Source organism: Sander vitreus, chromosome 2, assembly GCF_031162955.1.
Source record: "Sander vitreus isolate 19-12246 chromosome 2, sanVit1, whole genome shotgun sequence".
Classification (NCBI taxonomy): Eukaryota; Metazoa; Chordata; class Actinopteri; order Perciformes; family Percidae; genus Sander; species Sander vitreus.
Window position 1 is genome coordinate 37,752,847 of NC_135856.1, and position 21,001 is coordinate 37,773,847.

At 41.6% G+C, this 21,001-nt stretch overlaps 1 protein-coding gene across 1 annotated transcript in view; it reads right to left on the reverse strand.

Annotated features, from left to right (window-relative positions):
* Positions 1–21,001, reverse strand: part of LOC144528899 (ladderlectin-like) — a 128,231-nt gene that overhangs the window by 63,804 nt on the left and 43,426 nt on the right. The gene's annotated exons all lie outside the window — the stretch shown is intronic.

A 21,001-nucleotide genomic window follows, 5' to 3' on the forward strand; every position in this document is an offset into this window, starting at 1 on the left:
GAGGATCCTCCCTCCCTCTCTCTCTCTCTCTCTCTTCAACCACTTTTGAATTTGCTCAGGGCTATTATAAGTGTGGTAATGGCATAAAGTATAGTATGTTTGTGACGTTATATGTTGTGAATGGTTTGCCCTAAGTATATAGTGCCACTGTGTCCATTGTTGAATCTGTTCTCACCCTATTTCGCTTCATCTGCTTTTTAGTGTCCAGGACACAGATGAAGAGGATGTCTCCACAGTATGCGTTGTCGAGAGGAACTGCCGTACAGATCTTGCTGGACGTCCAGTATCATTGTCGTGGCCATCACAGGTCCCCCCCAAATGGTTAGGATGCTTGTTCTTAATACTTGTTTACACATTTGTTGTTCTCTTTCTTGTTCAAACTTGCTGTATGTTTGCTTTGTTGTTCTTATTCATGCTTGTTCCCACTTGTTTTTTGTTCCACACTCTGTTAACTGTTATATTTCTACTTATGCCAGGTACCCTTTATTAATATTAATATATATATATCAGCCTGATATATGTGGAGGATTTCTTTTATTTATTAATCACTTACAATACTATACTTTTTTTAATTGTCTCCTTTCCGCACCGTATTCCTCTCTTTTCCTGTACTTGTTCTTGTTGTTTCACTCATTGTTTAATAAAAAAATACATTTCATTCATTCATCCAAGTATAATGAGCTGTTATTCTTTAATATATTTGATACTGTGGTAAATTAAGTTGCAGCACTGTGTTGCCGATGTGTGGGAAAGGAACTTCGTTGACACTGTCCTTGATTATAAAAGGTTTATTACATCAAAGATTTCAGCATCAATTTACAAGTTTCTGCAGGAGCTCGGAGAGACGACCAACCCAATCTTCAAAATTTGTCGCTCTGAGGTTATTCTGGTCAAACCTGAAAACATATACCCTAAGCTGTGTGTAACTTGAGACATGATGATGGGGGTAGATGAATCCAGGTCCTGGGGTCAATCAATCAGTAACCCCATTTGCCCCTACAGAGCCACTTCCTCTGGAATGTGCCCTCTAACCATATACCTCAGCCAAATGGAACCATGTTTGTTATAACAAAAACTTTAAGTCAATCAGATACTACAATACTTTGTGTATGGCTTAGTCTTAAAATGATCATGGTACAATTTGTTGCTTTACAACATAAACAACATGTAACATAAAAAACATTCTCAAATGTTTAAAAACATGAAGTGAGATCAGCAGAGCCTCCTAAGACACAAAAGGACACACATGAAAGCACAGACAACACAACATCCTAAGAATTAACTGTAATAATTATAAGTGCGAAGTGCAATAAGTGCAAAAAGTGCTGGTGTACAGTGGGGCAAAAAAGTATTTAGTCAGCCACCAATTGTGCAAGTTCTCCCACTTAAAATGATGAGAGAGGCCTGTAATTTTCATCATAGGTACACTTCAACTATGAGAGACAAAATGAGAAAAAAAAAATCCAGAAAATCACATTGCAAATTCCTCGGGAAAATAAGTATTTGGTCACCTACAAACAAGCAAGTTTTCTGGCTCTCAGAGACCTGTAACTTCTTCTCTAAGAGGCTCCTCTGTCCTCCACTTGTTACCTGTATTAATGGCACCTGCTTGAGCTTGTTATCAGTATAAAAGACACCTGTCCACAACCTCAAACAGTCACACTCCAAACTCCACTATGGCCAAGACCAAAGAGCTGTCAAAGAACACCAGAAACAAAATTGTAGACCTGCACCAGGCTGGGAAGACTGAATCTGCAATAGGTAAGCAGCTTGGTGTGAAGAAATCAATTGTGGGAGCAATTCTAAGAAAATGGAAGACATACAAGACCACTAATAATCGCCCTCGATCCAGGGCTCCACGCAAGATCTCACCCCGTGGGGTCAAAATGATCACAAGAACGGTGAGCAAAAATCCCAGAACCACACGGGGGGACCTAGTGAATGACCTGCAGAGAGCTGGGACCAAAGTAACAAAGGCTACCATCAGTAACACACTACGCCGCCAGGGACTCAAATCCTGCAGTGCCAGACGTGTCCCCCTGCTTAAGCCAGTACATGTCCAGGCCCGTCTGGAGTTTGCTAGAGAGCATTTGGATGATCCAGAAGAGAATTGGGAGAATGTCATATGGTCAGATGAAACCAAAATAGAACTTTTTGGTAAAAACTCAACTCGTCGTGTTTGGTGGGGAAAGAATGCTGAGTTGCATCCAAAGAACACCATACCTACTGTGAAGCATAGGGGTGGAAACATCATGCTTTGGGGCTGTTTTTCTGCAAAGGGACCAGGATGACTGATCCGTGTAAAGGAAAGAATGAATGGGGCTATGTATCGTGAGATTTTGAGTGAAAACCTCCTTCCGGGAAGCAAGGCATTGAAGATGAAACGTGGCTGGGTCTTTCAGCATGACAATGATCCCAAACACACCGCCCGGGCAACAAAGGAGTGGCTTTGTAAGAAGCATTTTAAGGTCCTGGAGTGGCCTAGCCAGTCTCCAGATCTCAACCCCATAGAAAATCTTTGGAGGGAGTTGAAAGTCCGTGTTGCCCAGCGACAGCCCCAAAACATCACTGCTCTAGAGGAGAGCTGCATGGAGGAATGGGCCAAAATACCAGCAACAGTGTGTGAAAACTTTGTGAAGACTTACAGAAAACGTCTGTATGACCTCTGTCATTGCCAACAAAGGGTATATAACAAAGTATTGAGATGAACTTTTGTTATTGACCAAACACTTATTTTCCACCATAATTTGCAAATAAATTCATTAAAAATCCTACAATGTGATTTTCTGGATTTTTTTTTCTAATTTTGTCTCTCATAGTTGAAGTATGATGGAAATTACAGGCCTCTCTCATCTTTTTAAGTGGGAGAACTTGCACAATTGGTGGCTGACTAAATACTTTTTTGCCCCACTGTATTTAATGCACCCCTGCTCTGCTGGGCTAAGATTTACCATTAGAGTTCAGCAGCTCTCCAGAATCGCCCGGTAGAACATGAGCATGATCTGGCTGCTTACTCCATACAGTCTCATTCGCCTTAAAAAGTATAATCTCTGCTGCAGTCTATTACGCAGATGGTCAATGTGTGTTTTCCAGCAGAGAAGATTGTCTATATGGACACCTAAGTGTTTGTAAGACATTACCTGGGTGATTTTCAGATTTTTTATGACGACTGGCTCATGGTCAATCACGTGCCTTGGGTCAAGGATCATCGCCTGTGTTTTTGTGACATTTAAGATAAGATGGTTGGTGTCACACCACTTGACAAATGTGTCTATCTCATTGTGGTACACAGAAGGATTAAAGTCCTTCTGTAGAAGGCTCAAAATTGCTGTATCATCCGCAAATTTTATAATAGTTATTTGGGTGTACTTTCCTGCAGTCATTGGTATACAATGTGAAAAGTATGGGTGATACCACAGAACCTTGTGGGACCCACGTGTTGCTATGTTTGACGGTTCTCACAGAATTTACTGTATGAGATTTTCACCTGGGGATATTCCTCCTTGAAATTTTTATGAAAAGTCTGAAAAGAGAGTCATTGAGGTAACGCTTCTGCTTTTTGAACTTCTGTCTAGTTATGGTGTCTTTCTTTCCTGTAGTAGCTCGCGAATTGTTGTCATGTTCCAAGAATTCTTTAATCTTCTCTTTTGTAGTGTTGCTCACCACATTACTATGTTTTTTTCTGGAATACTGAAGACCAGGTGTCATATTCTTTCTCATTGTTTTGTAGGATATTCCAAGTTCTTTGTGCGCCACATACACTAAAGGCAGTGACACACCAACCCGATAATCGTCTGTCGGACAGTCTGGCGAGGTCGGTGACTTGACTCTGTTCGGTGTGTTCCGTGCCGTCGTCCGTCCGAGTAGGTGACATGTTGCATGTTACATGGGTGGTGATGAGGCAGTGGATATGACACATGCCTTTGGTGTGGGAGATCTGGGTTCAATTCCCATTGTGATACATCAACCAATGTGTCCCTGAGCAAGACACTTAACCCATAGTTGCTCCAGAGGCGTGTTACCTCTGACATATGTAGCAATTGTAAGTCGCTTTGGATAAAAGCGTCAGCTAAATGACATGTAATGTAATGTTGCGTCGGAGGACGGGCAGTCGGACTCCATGACCAATCTGATCGGTGGAGTGCTAACCCAGAAATGACGAGTGGGATGAGCGTGACTAAGCCTCTCAAAATCTGACGGAAATCTTTTAAACTGACCTTTGTCGATCTGAAATGAAGACAGATTCAGCAACTGCATGGCCTATTTCTCGCTTAAAATGTTTTCAGAAACACGTTTTGGTGAACTATTTTCGTAAAATATGAAATCGTATCCTGAACGAGCCGCCATTATGCCTTTTTGTCCAGGAGCAGCCAGACCCACGTGACGTGTTCGTCCAATCAGCTGCCGGTTTTCATTTTTTGGGCGACAATACAGATTAGCGCCGCCTGCTGTTATGGAGACGTATTACACGCTCAAATTGGCGTTGCTTCGGTGTGTTACGAGGCACTTTTTGGACCTCGGGAAGCCGACCGATCAACGGTCGGCCGTCGGGTTAGTGTGTCAGGGGCTTAACCAGTACTACTTCAAAATGCTTCCAGCAATGACCTTTGATATGATTGGTTTTCCTTTAATTTTCTTTTGATGGTAGGTTTGTAGCAGCTGTGAGACTAATGTGTTATGGAACCTAAGTGTCTTCCTGAGATTACCATGTCCTCCCCTCATCTGTTTTCTTGCTTTAGTTCTTAGGGACTGCTCAGTGGTATGCGTCTTAGTCAGCCTATCCAACCTTTTCCTATACTTATCAACCTTTTGCAAGGCATTTTCCAGCTTTTTTTGAGACGTTTAAAGACCATGGTAGTTTCTTCTGTTTCTGTTGACTTTTTTGCTTTCTCTTTGCTTTGGGATTTGGACGGAATCCGCCATACCTCCTCTTTCATTCCTTGCATTTGGCACATCCCTATTCTGATTCTCTTGTGTATGGACATCAGAAGATTCTGGAGGACTATTCATTGAAAGATAATTTTGTATTTCTCTTTTTTTCTCTGTCCTTAGCTCTCTTCCTTTGTTGATTAACTTTCCATCTCTTTTTTTCATATCTGTGTTCTGGCGTGCTCAATAGGAAAACAGATTTCAATTTTCCTGTTTCTCTTCTTCTACGATAGCTCACTCTGCAGATACTGTGCATATTTCTCAGGATTATCTTTTAGATGTTTTCTGTATAATTTGGACCTTTGGACAGCTGCTTTTGGAGCCATGTCACACCTAAACACAACAATTGTAATGAATTAATTTCAGTATTTTAAAAACAAATGCATTTCTTAATTTAAAATATAGTGACTTTTGATTGGTAAATGCATAGTAATTCATTTAAGATAACGTATTCAACATAAATTCTTTAAAGAACAGTATGTTTAATGTATCTGCCATCATCACCATCATAACCTGTCATTACCAGTACAAGCTGTAATGTGCTGGTAATGACTGTGCTGGTAATGACATTATTGTCAAAACACTAGCCTTACTAGCAAAGATGATGACTAAGCAAGTGTAGCTAGCTTTCTACATGTAATGTAGAACCATTTTAACAAATAATCTAATAAAATAAAATTTAATAAAAATAAAATAATGCACTGTGTCCGACTTACATCGGACACAGTGCATTAGCAGTGAGATGTCATTGTGAGATTAACAGCGAGATACCTGCAGCTCTGACCTCCAAAATTGCGTCTCTCTCTCTCAACCCTTGTGTTGTCTTCCCGTCGACCATGCAACTTTATGTTTTTCTGGGTCGAAATTTCAACAATTTTTTGTTCTTTTTCTACACTTTTGACGTTTTTGTCGATTTTATTCCAAATCTTTTGTAACTTTTTTTTTTTATTATGTTTTTGTCAATCTTTTAACAAGTTTTCTGTCGCTTTTTCCAATGTTTTGTTTTTCTAATTTCTTTTCAATTTTTGAAAGTGCTCATATTATGCTCATTGTTAGGTTCATAATTATATTTAGAGGTTATATCAGAATAGGTTTACATGGTTTAATTTTCAGAAACCTCTCACTTCTGTTCCATCTTTGTTGGGAGTCACACATGAGCAGTAGCTAGGTAAGGACTACTAGCCAGTCAGAAGCAGAGTATGAGGGCGTGCCCTGACAATACCTAGGTAAGGACTACTAGCCAGTCAGAAGCAGAGTATGAGGGCGTGCCCTGACAGTAGCTAGGTAAGGACTACTAGCCAGTCAGAAGCAGAGTATGAGGGCGTGCCCTGACAATACCTAGGTAAGGACTACTAGCCAGTCAGAAGCAGAGTATGAGGGCGTGCCCTGACAGTAGCTAGGTAAGGACTACTAGCCAGTCAGAAGCAGAGTATGAGGGCGTGGACCTGACAGTACCTAGGTAAGGACTACTAGCCAGTCAGAAGCAGAGTATGAGGGTGTGGACCCTGACAGTACCTAGGTAAGGACTACTAGCCAGTCAGAAGCAGAGTATGAGGGCGTGACCCTGACAGTAGCTAGGTAAGGACTACTAGCCAGTCAGAAGCAGAGTATGAGGGCGTGCCCTGACAGTACCCTAGGTAAGGACTACTAGCCAGTCAGAAGCAGAGTATGAGGGCGTGCCCTGACAGTACCTAGGTAAGGACTACTAGCCAGTCAGAAGCAGAGTATGAGGGCGTGCCATGCTAGCAGCTAGGTGAGCATTATAACGTGTTCCAAAGTGACCACGTTTGTCTCTGAAGTAAAGGCTGGACTACAATAGAGCTGTTTGGAGCAGTTTGTGAACAGTGTTTTCTGTTGGAGATGGTAAGTCCCTCTGGGGGAGACTTTGGGCTTTTTAACTTTGTAAACCTAAAATGTGCACAAAAAAGATATATAACACAATAAAGGAATATGAGCACTTTAAATCATGTATACTTACATAAGAATACTGACCATTTTCCAAAAAAGGCTACTTTTGGTTTTGCGTTCCTTTCTCTACAATATGACATGACATATATTTGATATTAGAGATTAGATATTTGAGGTGTTCTGTTTCTTATAACTTTCCTCATTTACAATTCAGTACATGTGGTTTCTGTTGTGTCATGTAATCCCATGTAGGACACACCATTTCAATATTTTGTATAGATAGTAAATTATAATTTCTTTTATTGAGTTCCTGCACACTGTCAGCATTGAATTTATTGAAACTTTTTGCAACATTTTGATCATCGACTTTATGTTGACAGTGTGCTGGATGGAACTCAGTGCGTTCTTATGTAAATCTCCTCTCGCGTGCAATGATAACGTTTTAAACAACAACCAAAGTTGCAAAAATAAGAATACAATCATATAAAATGAATATGCAATGTTTTCATAATGTTTTTGATCATGCACAACATGTAAGAATTAAATTCCCCTTTCAATACCAATGGATATAGAGCCACTCAGCCAGCCATGCCAAAACACAATTTATGAACTTCAATAACCAGTGGAAAATAATCTCCAAATGAAATCGCACAACATGGTGTTAACATAAAAATACAGCGCTTTCAAGCCAGAGAGCGGAGTTCACTTCACTGCGAAAACAATATACTTTCACCCAGGGGAGTGTTTTTTAATCCAAACCACGATCATTTTCCTAAACTTAACGAGTCGTTTTGGTGCCCAAACTTAACTGTCAGCGCCGCGCATGAAGCTCCCTTTTTCTGGCTAAACTCCTACCATCCACGGCCCCTGAAAGGAGCGTCATCTGGCGATGCCTGTACCCGGCTCACAGTCACCTATTGGTGGCTAAACAACTGCTGCTGGTAGCCGGCGTCCCGGAACTCTGTAGAGGCTAAATACAATCAGCAGCTGCTGCTCAGATTGTATTGTTCTATGGCAATATAAACTGTTACAGCGTCCCACGTTACAGCCCTTTACTTAGTTTAAAAATACTTCTATTTTAGGTATATAATATATGGTCTATTGGTGAAGTAGCATTGAATTGATCCCTTTGAGGTGGGGGGGGTGGGGGGGTGGGATGCATTTTGTCCCCACCAAGTATAAAAATAAAACAGCAGAGGCAGAGATATGTAGACCAGAAAGAGGAAATCCCACGCATGCCCCTGGGAAATCGCACCCTGCTTAATTATGCATCCGCACACTTTTGACCCTTTTGTGTATCACTATAATATAGGTTCAGAAGAGTTTCCAAAGCTGTTTACTGCAATATTTGCTGTGCAGAATCAGCTTTTATTATGAAACTTTTCTCCAGTTTGAGATTTTGGAGGTTTTGAGGTCAGGAGTTGCCGTCACATCCTGCACCGTCACTACAAAGATAAAGTGAAACAGTTGCCAACTTGCAACATGTCAGGACATGGAGTGGCAGTGTTGTAGTACTCGAGATCGGTCTGGGTCTCAAGACCACATTTTGAAGGTCTCGTCTCGGAATCGACCGCGTTTTCACAGTGTGTAAAAAAATGCTAACCAACCTTTATCGACACGTAGGGCTCCTGCACAGTGGCAGCTGGCGTGAGCGTGGTGTGAACGTGGCGTGAGCGTGGCGTGAACGTGGCGTGTCAGTTGCGTGTCTGTACACATGGATGTTTCCCATTGATAAAATGAAATACCATGTTCAACATAAATATATACTGATCTGATTACAGCAAAGACAACGTTGGCAGTATTGACATAGATTATTGGTTCAATATAATTTTAACAGTAATATTAGGCTATAGCCTACTTATGATTAAATATGATATACACTATATTGGAACTTACGCATTTGCTCTAGCAGCAATTTTCTCCCACGCAAATTCTCTCTTTTGCAGCAGCCGCAGTGTGGCTTTTTAACTAAATACATGTTCCAACTCGCTGTTTGTGCGCATGAGAATTTCCGCTGACCAGTTTGTTTGTGGTTGTTGCCATGGTGAATCGTAGTATCATGGCTCCATTCATGCTGCCTGTTTATAGTGGTGGGGCACACGCTTAACTCTGAGTTGATTGAACCAACTCAAATCAGCTGTTCTAGAACCAAAAACTCAGAGTTTCCATCTCAGGGTAAATCTACTCAGAGTTCAGGGTTAGACTCAGAGTTTGTTAAACCTCCTTCCTGAAACAGACCCCTGGTCTTTAGGGTGGGATACTTTGGTAAAGGTCACCGTAGTATTATTCCCAGATGTCTCCATCTGGTATTGCCAATTGTTGTGGCTTTGTGGTTTCTAAAATGTTTATCTTGTCCCAGAACTGACCCTGGTCTGTGGATGTTTTCTTGGCATAGCACACAGTTATCCATACTACTCGTGTGTGTTGTGTGTGTTGGCTGATGTGTGTGTGTGTTTTGTGTGTATGTATGTATGCTGTCTGCTGTGTGTGTTTGTTGTGTGTTTGTTGTTTAGAGGTGCAACGATGAATTGATTAATCGATTAGTTGTCAACTATTAATTTAATCGCCAACTATTTTTGATAATTGAGTAATTGTTTTGAGTCTTTTTTTATTATTCTCTGATTCTAGCTCTATAAATTAGAATATGTTTTTAGTTCTTTGCTCCTCTGAGACAGTAAACCGAATATCTTTGAGTTTTGGAAAAAACAAGGCATTTGAAGACGTCATTTTGGGCCTTTTGGAAAACACTGATCTACATTATCTGTCTGTTAGCACCTAGTATCAACCTCACTGCTAACCAAACAATCCATCAAGTGGCAGTGGATTTCCGCAAACTACTAGACAGCACCATCAATATTTGTACTAAGGTAAGCTCTTTTTGTGTTGTATTATTTTTTATAATTTCTGTAATACTGTTCTCGTATTTGTTGTATAAGCCTTAACTCTATTGTGTATGTTAAGGTTTTTGTTGTTGATTTCCCACCGCGTCTGAGCGTTGACCTGGAACCTGGAACATCCTTATCGTGACGAGTACTATCGTGTCGCAGCTCCGTTGGGTATGTGAAGACAAATAGTGTATTTGTGTACAGGTTTACAGGATGATATGTACTTCAGCAGACATTTTAAATAAATACCTAATTACTGTTTTTTAAGGTATTAGCTACTACTCTGTTGATGGGAGGTTCCGTTTAAACAACCTTGAGCTGTGGAGCAAAGATGGTGTTAGTTTGAGCAGTTATTTTTTTGAGATATGTATAGGGTGTGATGTTCAGTTCCCTGTAGTGGATTTAACAAGTTAAATCAGACAGATGCAAGTTTATTGTGGAAACTGGAAGCTTTTTTCATTTATTTAGGTTCATGTCAGTGATACTTTTGGAATGCCAATCCTGGTGAATTTCCTGTACATGGCCTGCTATGTCCAGTTTTTTGAGCTAAAGCCGAATCCAGCACCAGTTGGCTGGAAAGTTGTTGGACGAGGCAGGAAGGTAATGAAGTGTTTAGTAATGTTTTTTTAGTATTTTCATACATTTTACAGTGTTTAGGTTGTTAAATATATTTTTCAGTATTTTCCTACAGTGCTTACGTTGCTAAATATATTTATAATTGCAGACGTCCCGACCAACTGACAAGTCTGGTGTTTCTGCCAGAAGAGGCGGGTTCAGCAGGAGAAGGTTAGTTGATTTTTGTTATATAGTGTATACATTTTTGTAATATACTGTAAGTTATTACATTTTACTTAAATATGATCTTGGGTTACAAGTTTAATAACCCAATCCTGGTGCACTCTCCATATGGCGTCCTATCTCCAGGTTTTTGTGTCGAAGCCAAATCAAGCGCCAATGGTCCGTTGCAGGGTCCCTCCTTTGGTTCAAAGGTCCTCCCCCAGGGTTGGTGTGTGTGAAGAGGTTGCTACATCACGACACACAGAAGATGACTGGGCAGTTGTTGGACCAGGCTGGAAGGTAATGAAGTGTTACTAATGTATTTTCATAAATGTCCTAGTGTTTAGGTTGTTAAACATATTTTTTCAGTATTTTCATAAATTTCCCACGGTGTTTTACCACAGTTTTTTAATTATATTTGTATAGGTCCCGACCAGCTGACAAGACTGGTGTTTCACCCAAAAGAAACAGGTTCAGAAGGAGGTTAGTCATTTTTTATATATATATATATATATATATATATATATATATATATATATATATATATATTTATTTATTTTGTAATATACTGTAAGTTATTACATTTTACTCATATTATCTTAGGTAACAAAATTTGTAACCCAAACTTTGACTTTTTTTGTCCTTGTCAGGGTGACAAATCGTGCTAAATCCTGCGTGGTTTAGTAAGGAGCTTCTTCAAACCTTGGGCACCATTCACATCCCGGTTCCTGTGTCCACACCTGGTCCAAAGGGCCCGAAGGTTAGTTGCATATTGTATTAGTTTTTCTGTCGGTTAAGGGGTTAAAGGTTGACGTTACATTGTCAAAAAACCAACATTGTTTATATTGTTGTGTTTTTTGTAACTGTTAGAAGGCACTGAAAGAATGTCGCCACCATCAGTTTGCTACCAAGAAGATAGCGCTTTTTGCAGCAGGTTTGCATGCTTTTGAAATGTGAGACATGCAAACTTTTTGAATGTATTTAGTTATGTGTCTACTGGTTAATGATCTTAATTATTGTTTATAGGATGAGGCTACTACATCAATGGAACTTCCTGGTCCATCGTCTGCCAGTCTTGCCACAGTGGCTCTGAAGGAGATCAGGATACCTTCATCACATCAGTCACTGGAGCACCCTGGGAAGGTAACGCATTGTAACGTGGTTGTACAAGGTTTTGATACATAAAACAGTTAGTAGCTTTAATTGTATTAATTTCTGTGAGAAATTATTGACTTTATTAGAGGAACTACATGATGACACTGATGCTGATAGAAGTAACAGATGTAGCTTGAGACTTTCCAATCAAAAGTTCTAATTTTAATGTACTTAACGATAACATTATTTACGGTAATTATGTCACATAGGGAAGTTTGGGGTCCCCTGCTGGAGCTGCTACCCCGCGACCCGACCCGGATAAGCGGATGAAGATGGATGGATGGATGGATTATGTCACATATGTTTAAAAGGTCCCATGACATGGTGCTCTTTGGATGCTTTTATATAAGCCTTAGTGGTCCCCTAATACTGTATCTGAAGTCTCTTTTATATAGGCCTTAGTGGTCCCCTAATACTGTATCTGAAGTCTCTTTTATATAGGCCTTAGTGGTCCCCTAATACTGTATCTGAAGTCTCTTTTATATAGGCCTTAGTGGTCCCCTAATACTGTATCTGAAGTATCTTTTATATAGGTCTTAGTGGTCCCCTAATGCTGTATCTGAAGTCTCTTTTATATAGGCCTTAGTGGTCCCCTAATACTGTATCTGAAGTCTCTTTTATATAGGCCTTAGTGGTCCCCTAATACTGTATCTGAAGTCTCTTTTATATAGGCCTTAGTGGTCCCCCTAATACTGTATCTGAAGTCTCTTTTATATAGGCCTTAATGGTCCCTAATACTGTATCTGAAGTCTCTTTTATATAGACCTTAGTGGTCCCCCTAATACTGTATCTGAAGTCTCTTTTATATAGGCCTTAGTGGTCCTCTAATACTGTATCTGAAGTCTATTTTAGTGGTCCCCTAATACTGTATCTGAACTCTCTTTCACGAAATTCAGCCTTGGTGCAGAATTACAGCCACTAGAGCCAGTCCCACAATGAGCTTTCCTTAGTATGTGCCATTTCTGTGTCTGTAGCTATTGAGGAGGAGAGGGGGGCAAGGTGGAGGGTTGGGGGTGTGGCCTTGACCAACTGCCACTTTGCTCATTTGAAAGCCATGATGTCGCTCTCTCATGGGTGGGCCAAATTCTCTGGATGGGCAAAGCAGAGAAAGGGGGGTAACCTTTCCCTTATGATGTCATAAAGGGAAGATTCCAGATCAGCCCATCTGAGCTTTCATTTTCTCAAAGGCAGAGCAGGATACCCAGGGCTCGGTTTACACCTATCACCATTTCTAGCCACTGGGGGGACCATAGGCAGGTTGGGGGAACGCATATTAATGTTAAAAAACCTTTAGTTAGACAGTTGATACCAGAATTGCTGCTTTAAGTTACTCATACCTTCACTCAAATGTACTCAGTAGGCTAAGGGAGAGCTCATCACACCACTCCAGGCAGGGGAGCTTGGAATCCCTTCCAGGCCCAGGCGGACAACAGTCAGGCAGACAGCAGACTGCTGCAACATATACATCTCAGTATTTAAAAAACACCTTGAAAGCATAAACAGACTGAACACAATTACCTACCTAAAAGTCACAGAGATAGTCCCATGTGGCAATCAACAGGCAGAGACAAAGCCAAGAGGCAGCCATGATGCTACAGGTGCTTTATATAAGCTCAGCTAACGAGGGGGTTTGGTCTGGGTGGAGCTAATTTGGTCTAATTGAGGTGCGTTCAAGAGCCAACAGGGTGCAAAGCTTACTGCACATACCACTACAGTAACAACTCGTGAACTCTGAGCTTTCAGAAGATTTCCACCTCCAAGTTAGTGAATATCACGAGAGGAGGAAGTTCTTATGGACTCTTGGTGTGAACATGCTAAACACGACCCCATCTGAAAGCAGCACTACCATCATCAATGTTGGCCAGCCCAGTCTCATGGCAGTTCATGAAATGGTTATATTATTGAATCTATTGATTCGTGAACAGGATACGATTATGTCGTTTTTTTCATGTGGTGAGCACGAATTATAATTTTATCTATTTAAATGGGAAGCATGTTTCGTAATTACACCACGACTATGGTAGGGAGTAGTATGAAATGCAGACAATCCGTGCAGGGAGATTGTTCGGGGTGGTGGATGGGTCAAACAATACAGGACTTTCACTCCGGAGACCGGGGATCGCGTCCTGCGTGTTGCAGTTCCTTTCTGCGTTATTCTCTTCCTAAGCACAACCGTCCCGTTGTTGTGGCTGGCGTGTGGCGTTTCATGTCCCCGTTGTTGTGTGCCACAGAGGCCGCGGATCGTGTCCCCCACGCCTGGGGATTGCGTCCCACGTGTGGCGTTCCGTCCCGTTGTTGTCGACGCCGTGTCGTTTAATTTCCCCCTTGTGGCCGAGCGTGGCGGTCCGTCCTGTTGTTGTCGCCGGCGTGTGGCATTTCATTTCCCGTTGTGGTGTTTCATTTCCCGTTGTATGCGTCCCAAAAATGTGAAGCGTAAAGAGGAAGTAAAAGGTTCTATTGATAAACTTTCAAGGCTATGTTCTGTGATGTCACAGATGATGTCATAGTTAAGGTGGCATCGTCATTTGTATTCCACAAGAGACAACACTTCATGATGAAAAAAATCAATGGTGACATCATAGAACCCTATGATGTCACTAGTGATTGAACCAAAGGATTTGTTACATCATTAGTGACATCACAGAACATTGTCTTGAGAGTTTATAAATAGGACCCATTACTCCCATCAGGTTGTTGATGGGGGTAATGGGTGAGTAAACGCCACGCAGATACAGACACGCCCCCCACTTCGTAGCCGTAGGAGATCTCGCAGGTCTACCCATGCACACAGACGGGGTGCCTGTGTCTGTGTGGCATTGTCAAAAAACTATGTGATTTGTTTCACAGGAATTTGAAATCATTTTGTCTGTAAATCAGATTGTTGAACTAATAGGCTACAGGATTAACACCTGTCTTTTTCATCCTCGACAAAGATGCAAGGCTGAAGCATTTATTTCATACTGCCACTCTACCTACTGTGGGAATCTCGCTCTGGCGCGACCGCTACACCATGGCCTTCGGATGGGAATGGAATTATCCGGTATTCACGGGAGTAGCTGCTATCCCTGCAATATCACACTTCCCCGACACACCAGACTGAACTCTTATCCAAATCAGGGAGATTGGATAACCAGAGCCATAATAACCGGCGAAGAAAACATAGCCCCTCTCCGGGAACCATCACCTTATCGTGGTGGAGAGGTTTGTGTGTCCCTATGAACCTGAGGGCTGTGTTGTCAGGAGCTTGGTGCTCCTGGTAGGGTCTCCCATGGAAAAGTGGTCTCAAGTGAGGCCCCTGTCCGACAGACTTTCAACTCACATCTTCAGTGGAGCTTTTTCGTGCATCCCTGTGGATGCGGTGGGCATTGAACCTGGGTGGACGGGCGCCCAGATAGCTCACTTGGTAGAGCGGGCCCGGGTTTGACATGCGGCCCTTTGCTGCATGTCATTCTGCAGAGAAGCTGTCCGACTGAAGAAGGAGTCTTTCCGGGATATGTTATCCCAGAGGACTCTGGAGGCAGTTGTAATGTACCGAAGGGTCCGAAGGGCCTCTGCCGTGAAAGAGGCAAAACAGCGGGTGTGCGAAAAGTTCGGAGAAGACATGGAGAAGGCTTTCGGTCAGCACCAAGGTGCTTCTGGAAAACACCACCTCAGGAGGGGGAAGTGGGGAACCATCCAAGCTGTGTACAGTAAGGATGGGATGCTGTTGACCTCAACTGAGGTACTAGGGTGGTGGAAGGAGCACTTTGAGGACTTCCTAAATTCAGCCTAAACGCCCTCTATGGTAGAACTACACCGGTGCACAAGGGATATACTAAATCTGTCTAAACAACAAAGCTACGGTGAGTTGTTCAAAACCTCTCTTTTTAGTAAACTCTGTGAACACAAACAATGTTGTCAGTGCTTTGGTTAAGGTGTAGAGTCCCTGGTGATACTTGGAGCAAAGTCTCATGTTGTGTCGAGCCTTCTTAGTGTTTTAAAAATAGCTATTTTGAGGCTAGCATAAAAGTGCCCCTAGCACTCCCATTCAAAAGGCCATTTGACCGAAAAACAAAAATACGGTAAATCTTAAAAGTGGCGCTTCCGTCCTAAATATGCTTTTAAATGAAAGTTTGACTCGGGTACATTCACAAAAAGAACCTGGGTTGCATTTTGGTGAGAGTTACGCTTTAAACAACTCCACAGTGGCAAAGCCGCAGGGATTGATGTAGTAGTAGTAGTTATAGTAGTTATAGTCTGATAGAACATTAAAAACTGTTCATGGTGATTGAGTCGTCCTGCAGCCAGCTCCCGTTCAGTCGGTCAAATGCCTGAAAGATGAGTTTATCTATAGATCTACCTGTTGAGCCACCCGTGATCGACTAGTTATGCTTTCAGAGACGGTGAGGGGGTTCAAGAGCGCTCCCTGTCCCTGACTTTTCAAAATGTGCATCGCAAATGTGAGAACATTTCTTCCCAAGCCATCCCAGACGCATTTCTCCGGCTACAGGTATGTATGCTTTGAGTATAAATACAGACCCGTCCGCCGCTTTGTGTCCACTCGCTCTGTAAAAATAGAGGTGAGCAGCGCGGCTGGGAAGTGTAGCAACTTCAGTTAATTCCAGTTGCCTCGCTCTGCTGTGGGCAGTGACGCGTTTCATCCATGCTCTACCCCTGATGAAGAGCAGCATACAGCCACCTCTAAACTTTGTCAGAGACCAGCGACCCAAATGGGCCTCTGTGTCTGTCAGACGGTCTGAATGAGATACCACCATGACAGCGGAGCAATAACATGCACTGCAGACTATATTACAACTCTCCAAATGTCGAAGAACACAGATGGGAGGAGTTATATTTTGAATGTGCACAAAGTTGTAAACATGAGCAGAAATCTTGCTGAAACACATCTGAGCTATTGAAGTCCAGGGGTTTATAAATGAATTAATTTATGATTCACATGAATAAGTGCCATATGCACATTTAAAGAGATTTACTTCCCCAACAAAAGACGCAAAAGAGGAGGGAAGAGTAAATGATGCCTACATGTGTGTTGACTCAGCAGAGATAACCTTATATTAGGAAAAGTTGATCTACAAGAGAATAGTTTAAAGTAATACAGAATGCCTGAGGGCCTTATTTTTCTATATTTTCAATTGTTTCCAGCATAAATTCATGTAGAAAAGGGTAGAAATAAGTGCATAAAAATTCAGTGTTTAATGCTCAAAACTGTCTCCTCACAACATCTGGAAACACAACCCATGCCATTGGGCTGCCAGGCCAGCTGTGACTGGTTTGTGCCAGCTCACCAGGGGGGCAGATACTGGGACACTTTGGGCCACTATTGTGCTTCTCTAACCTCTGTGCATCTCTAAATGTAACTGTAAATAATTCATTAAATGTTTCATAAAATGAACAAATAGTCTTTCTTTTCCCAAAAGATTACACACAGTAAGTGGGGCACAGAGGATGAGGGCCAAACATGACTGGGCCTTGGCACAAAAAAAAAAAGTTAGAGAAAGGCTGTGATATAACACATGCACAAAATGAGCCATGCTGTGTCTTTTGTCTTGCTGTTGGTATTTTTCTATTTTGGTCTATTTTCTGCTGGACCTTGTGGTGGGGAAAGGCCTTGATTGAAGAATGAATTTAACCTAATGAGGTTTGGTCTTTGGCCACCAGTCCCCCTGGTGTCCAAAAAATGGTTATTTCTATTTATTAGTTTTGAAGGATTAGAATTGATGTAAATCAGTGGTCCTACTAGATCCCCTTTGGTAGACCATTGTTAATTTAACTTTGGGACCCTGGTCCCTACACTGAGAACCACTGACGTGTGTGTGTGTGTGTGTGTGTGTGTGTGTGTGTGTGTGTGTGTGTATTATTTATATTTTTTGCTGTACGGTAATTATGCTGAATGAGCCTAAAAAATTGCTTTGTACACAACAAAATTTGGGTTGGCCCCACCAAATCTCACTCCAAGTTTTTTTGAAAAGTTGGCAGCTCTGCAACAGTGATGAAACAATCCAGTTTCTTGTGTTCTTTTAAGTTATATTACAGTTTAGGTTTTACTATTGGCTCTAACATGAAATTAGCCAAATCCCCAGGAACAAGGTTAACCAAACGAGAAAAAATACAAAGTGGGATCATCACGTATACACATACTGTCCGTCATCTGTCGTTCAATCTAGCTAAACAATAAAGACAATCTATTTGTTTTATGGACATCAAGCTAGGCTATATGCTAGCGTACCATTTGCTAGGTGGTTAAATTATTAAAAAATTTGAACGTAATATCAGTGAGAAATGCTCTCAAATTTAAATAATGCGCTCTTGAATAAAGATAGATAATAAAGATTACTTCAGGTAAAAAACAATGAAACAAATAAACTAAAGCAGTCTCTTATATGGTAGCAAACTTGTCACATCATGGCACCACATGGTCAAAAGACCCTGTTTCCCTCTCAGGCCACGCCCACTGCTGTGGCTTCCTGTCTTTTAAGCCTTTCACTTTGGGCTCCACCTTCAGCCTCCCAACCGTCCTCTAGGTGGGGGTAGACAGACCTGTGGCCACATATACTCACTCACTCATCCACAAACATTGCAGTTGTTGCAGATTTCCTCACCTCTGGATCATCTTCACCTAGTTCAACTTTGCCTGTCCTCTTCTGATGACCAAAGGAACTCTGGTCCAGAGATCCATTTTGGGTTCCTCATGAACCTCTCTGCGCTCACACCTCTAGAGCAGTCGTCAGCAGGGTTTCTCTTTGTGTCAATATATCTCCACTGAAAGACTTGTGTGGCCTCCCTAATCCTAGATGTTCTATTCACCACATAGGTATGAAAACACTTCTTCTTTAACATTTTATCCACCTTAACTGACAAAGCTGCTAACTCTAACCTTCGGATGGTCTGCCGTTTTAATGGAGCTACTCTTGCCTTGCCAATCAAGAATGCTACATCGAATTTTCCCTCTGCATGTGTCATTCTGAGATAGCTGACTGTTCCATAGCCTAGCTCGCTGGCATCAGAGAAGTGGTGAATCTGGTTATGCACTGACTCACCAAAATCCTTTGGCTTAAAACAGCGTAGAACTTCAAAGTCTGTGAGTTGTGAGAGACTGCCGGTCCATTTGGTCCACTGGTCAGAAAGTGAGTTGGGAATAGTCATGTCCCATCCAAGGTCCTGTCGGCACAATTCCTGCAACAACAGTTTAGCTGGCAAGGTAAGTGGAGACAGAAATCTTAATGGGTCATATATAGAGCTTACCATTGATAAGATGCCCCTCCCGGTAAGTGTACTTGTTGAACTTGAAGGAGTCACTTTGGACACACCATTGAAGTCCTAAGGCTCGTTCCATAGAAATTGATCTTTGCTCAAGTCCAAGTCTTTTATCTCTTTAGCTCTGTCTTCTTGTGGAACAGCACCAAGGACAGCTCTACTGTTGCTTATCCACTTTGACAAATGGAAGCCTCCTCTATGACAGACTTCAGTGAGATTTGAGATTAGTTCCATTGCTTCTAGTTCTGTGGGTAGCGATTTCAAACAATCATCGACATAAAAGTGCTCCATGATTGTGTTTGTTACCTTAGGAGGAAAGTTGCTTGCATTGTCCCGTGCAGTCTTTCTGAGAGCAAAGTTGGCTATTCTCGGTGAAGAGACTGCACCAAACAAATGAAAGTCATGTGATATTCCACTGGAGCGTCATCCACATTTCCTTGTGGCCACCATAATAATGCAGGAAGTCTGTGTCAATTTCAGTCACCTTGACTTGTTGGAACATGGCCTGCATGTCCGCCACCAGCGCCACTGGTTCTTCTCAGAAACGTGTCAGCACTCCAATCAGCGTGTTTGTCAAATTTGGGCCTTGGAGTAGTTCAGAGTTAAGGGATGTCCCCTGAAATGTTGCACCACAGTCAAACACTACTCTAATGGTCTTCTTTTTTGGGCGATACACTCCATGATGAGGGCTATACCAAACTTTTCCATCAGTCCTATCCAGTTGTGCAGAGGGAACCACTCTAACGTATGACATCACTGAGGAACTCTGTATACTCCCTTTGATAGTTCGGATCTCTTTTGAACTTCCTTTTCAGATTCAACAGGCGCTGTTCTGCAACAACGCGGTTGTGATATTATCTGCTTTGAAAGGTAAGCTAAAGGGATATTTCACCGCTGGAAAGCTGAATATATCTTTAAATTGGGTCACTTATGTAGTATAAATGTGAATTTTTTTTTGTAAATTGGTGCCTTCTAGGCCGAGAAAAGCCAGGAAATGTGTTTTTGGCTCATGTGGATGAAAGACACCAAATCCCAGAATGCACTTGCTTCACTGCTCTGAGTCCACTCCCAAGCCACGCTTACCGTAGACAGACAGACAGACAGACAGTGAGACGATCAACTACTCAACTGTGTTTTATTGTCATTTCAACCATATACATGAAACAACGTTTCACCGTAACTCAAGTGGTGTTACACAATTCAAATATTGTTTATTGCTAAGGCCACATGGTCAAAATTAAATGATATATATACAGTCAGATCCATAAATATTGGGACATCGACACAATTCTAATCTTTTTGGCTCTATACACCACCACAATGGAGTTGAAATGAAACGAACAAGATGTGCTTTAACTGCAGACTTTCAGCTTTAATTTGAGGGTATTTACATCCAAATCAGGTGAACGGTGTAGGAATTACAACAGTTTGTATATGTGCCTCCCACTTTTTAAGGGAGGCACATATACAAACTGTTGTAATTCCCTACCGCTAGCTAGTTAACACTATACTCAACAGCAGCTAACGTTAGCCTACCGCTAGCTAGTTAACACTATACTTGACAGCAGCTAACGTTAGCCTACCACTAGCTAGTAGCTGGATTAAACAGGGTTAAATGCTGACAGCTAACACTAAACGGTGTAAAGTGTGACTGTGTTTTACTGTAGAGGATTCAACACCGGGATGTAACAATCTGCAGCTGCTGTCGGAGAAACAACACAGACGGACGGTGCGTTCAATAAAACTGGTAAACTACAGCCTCGTGGTGCATTCAATGTTGTTAAATGCCCTTTTCCCATCTGGTTGTTGTTTTTCTCATTCAACAGCAATTTATTAGTGAAATAAGTTATTGTTATAGTTATTACATTATTATTAAATCATTTAATTTTGACCATATGGCCTTAGCAATAAACAAGCCTTCTTTAATGTTGCCGACTGTTGTTTAGTACCCTTCTTTTTTTTCTTTTTAACTTTCTTAAAAAGTATCGGTTAAGGAACCGGGCAAAAATTATGTTTGCGATTAATTTAGATTAATTAATCACGGAGTATGTAATTAATTAGATTAATTTTTTTAATCGATTGACAGCCCTAAT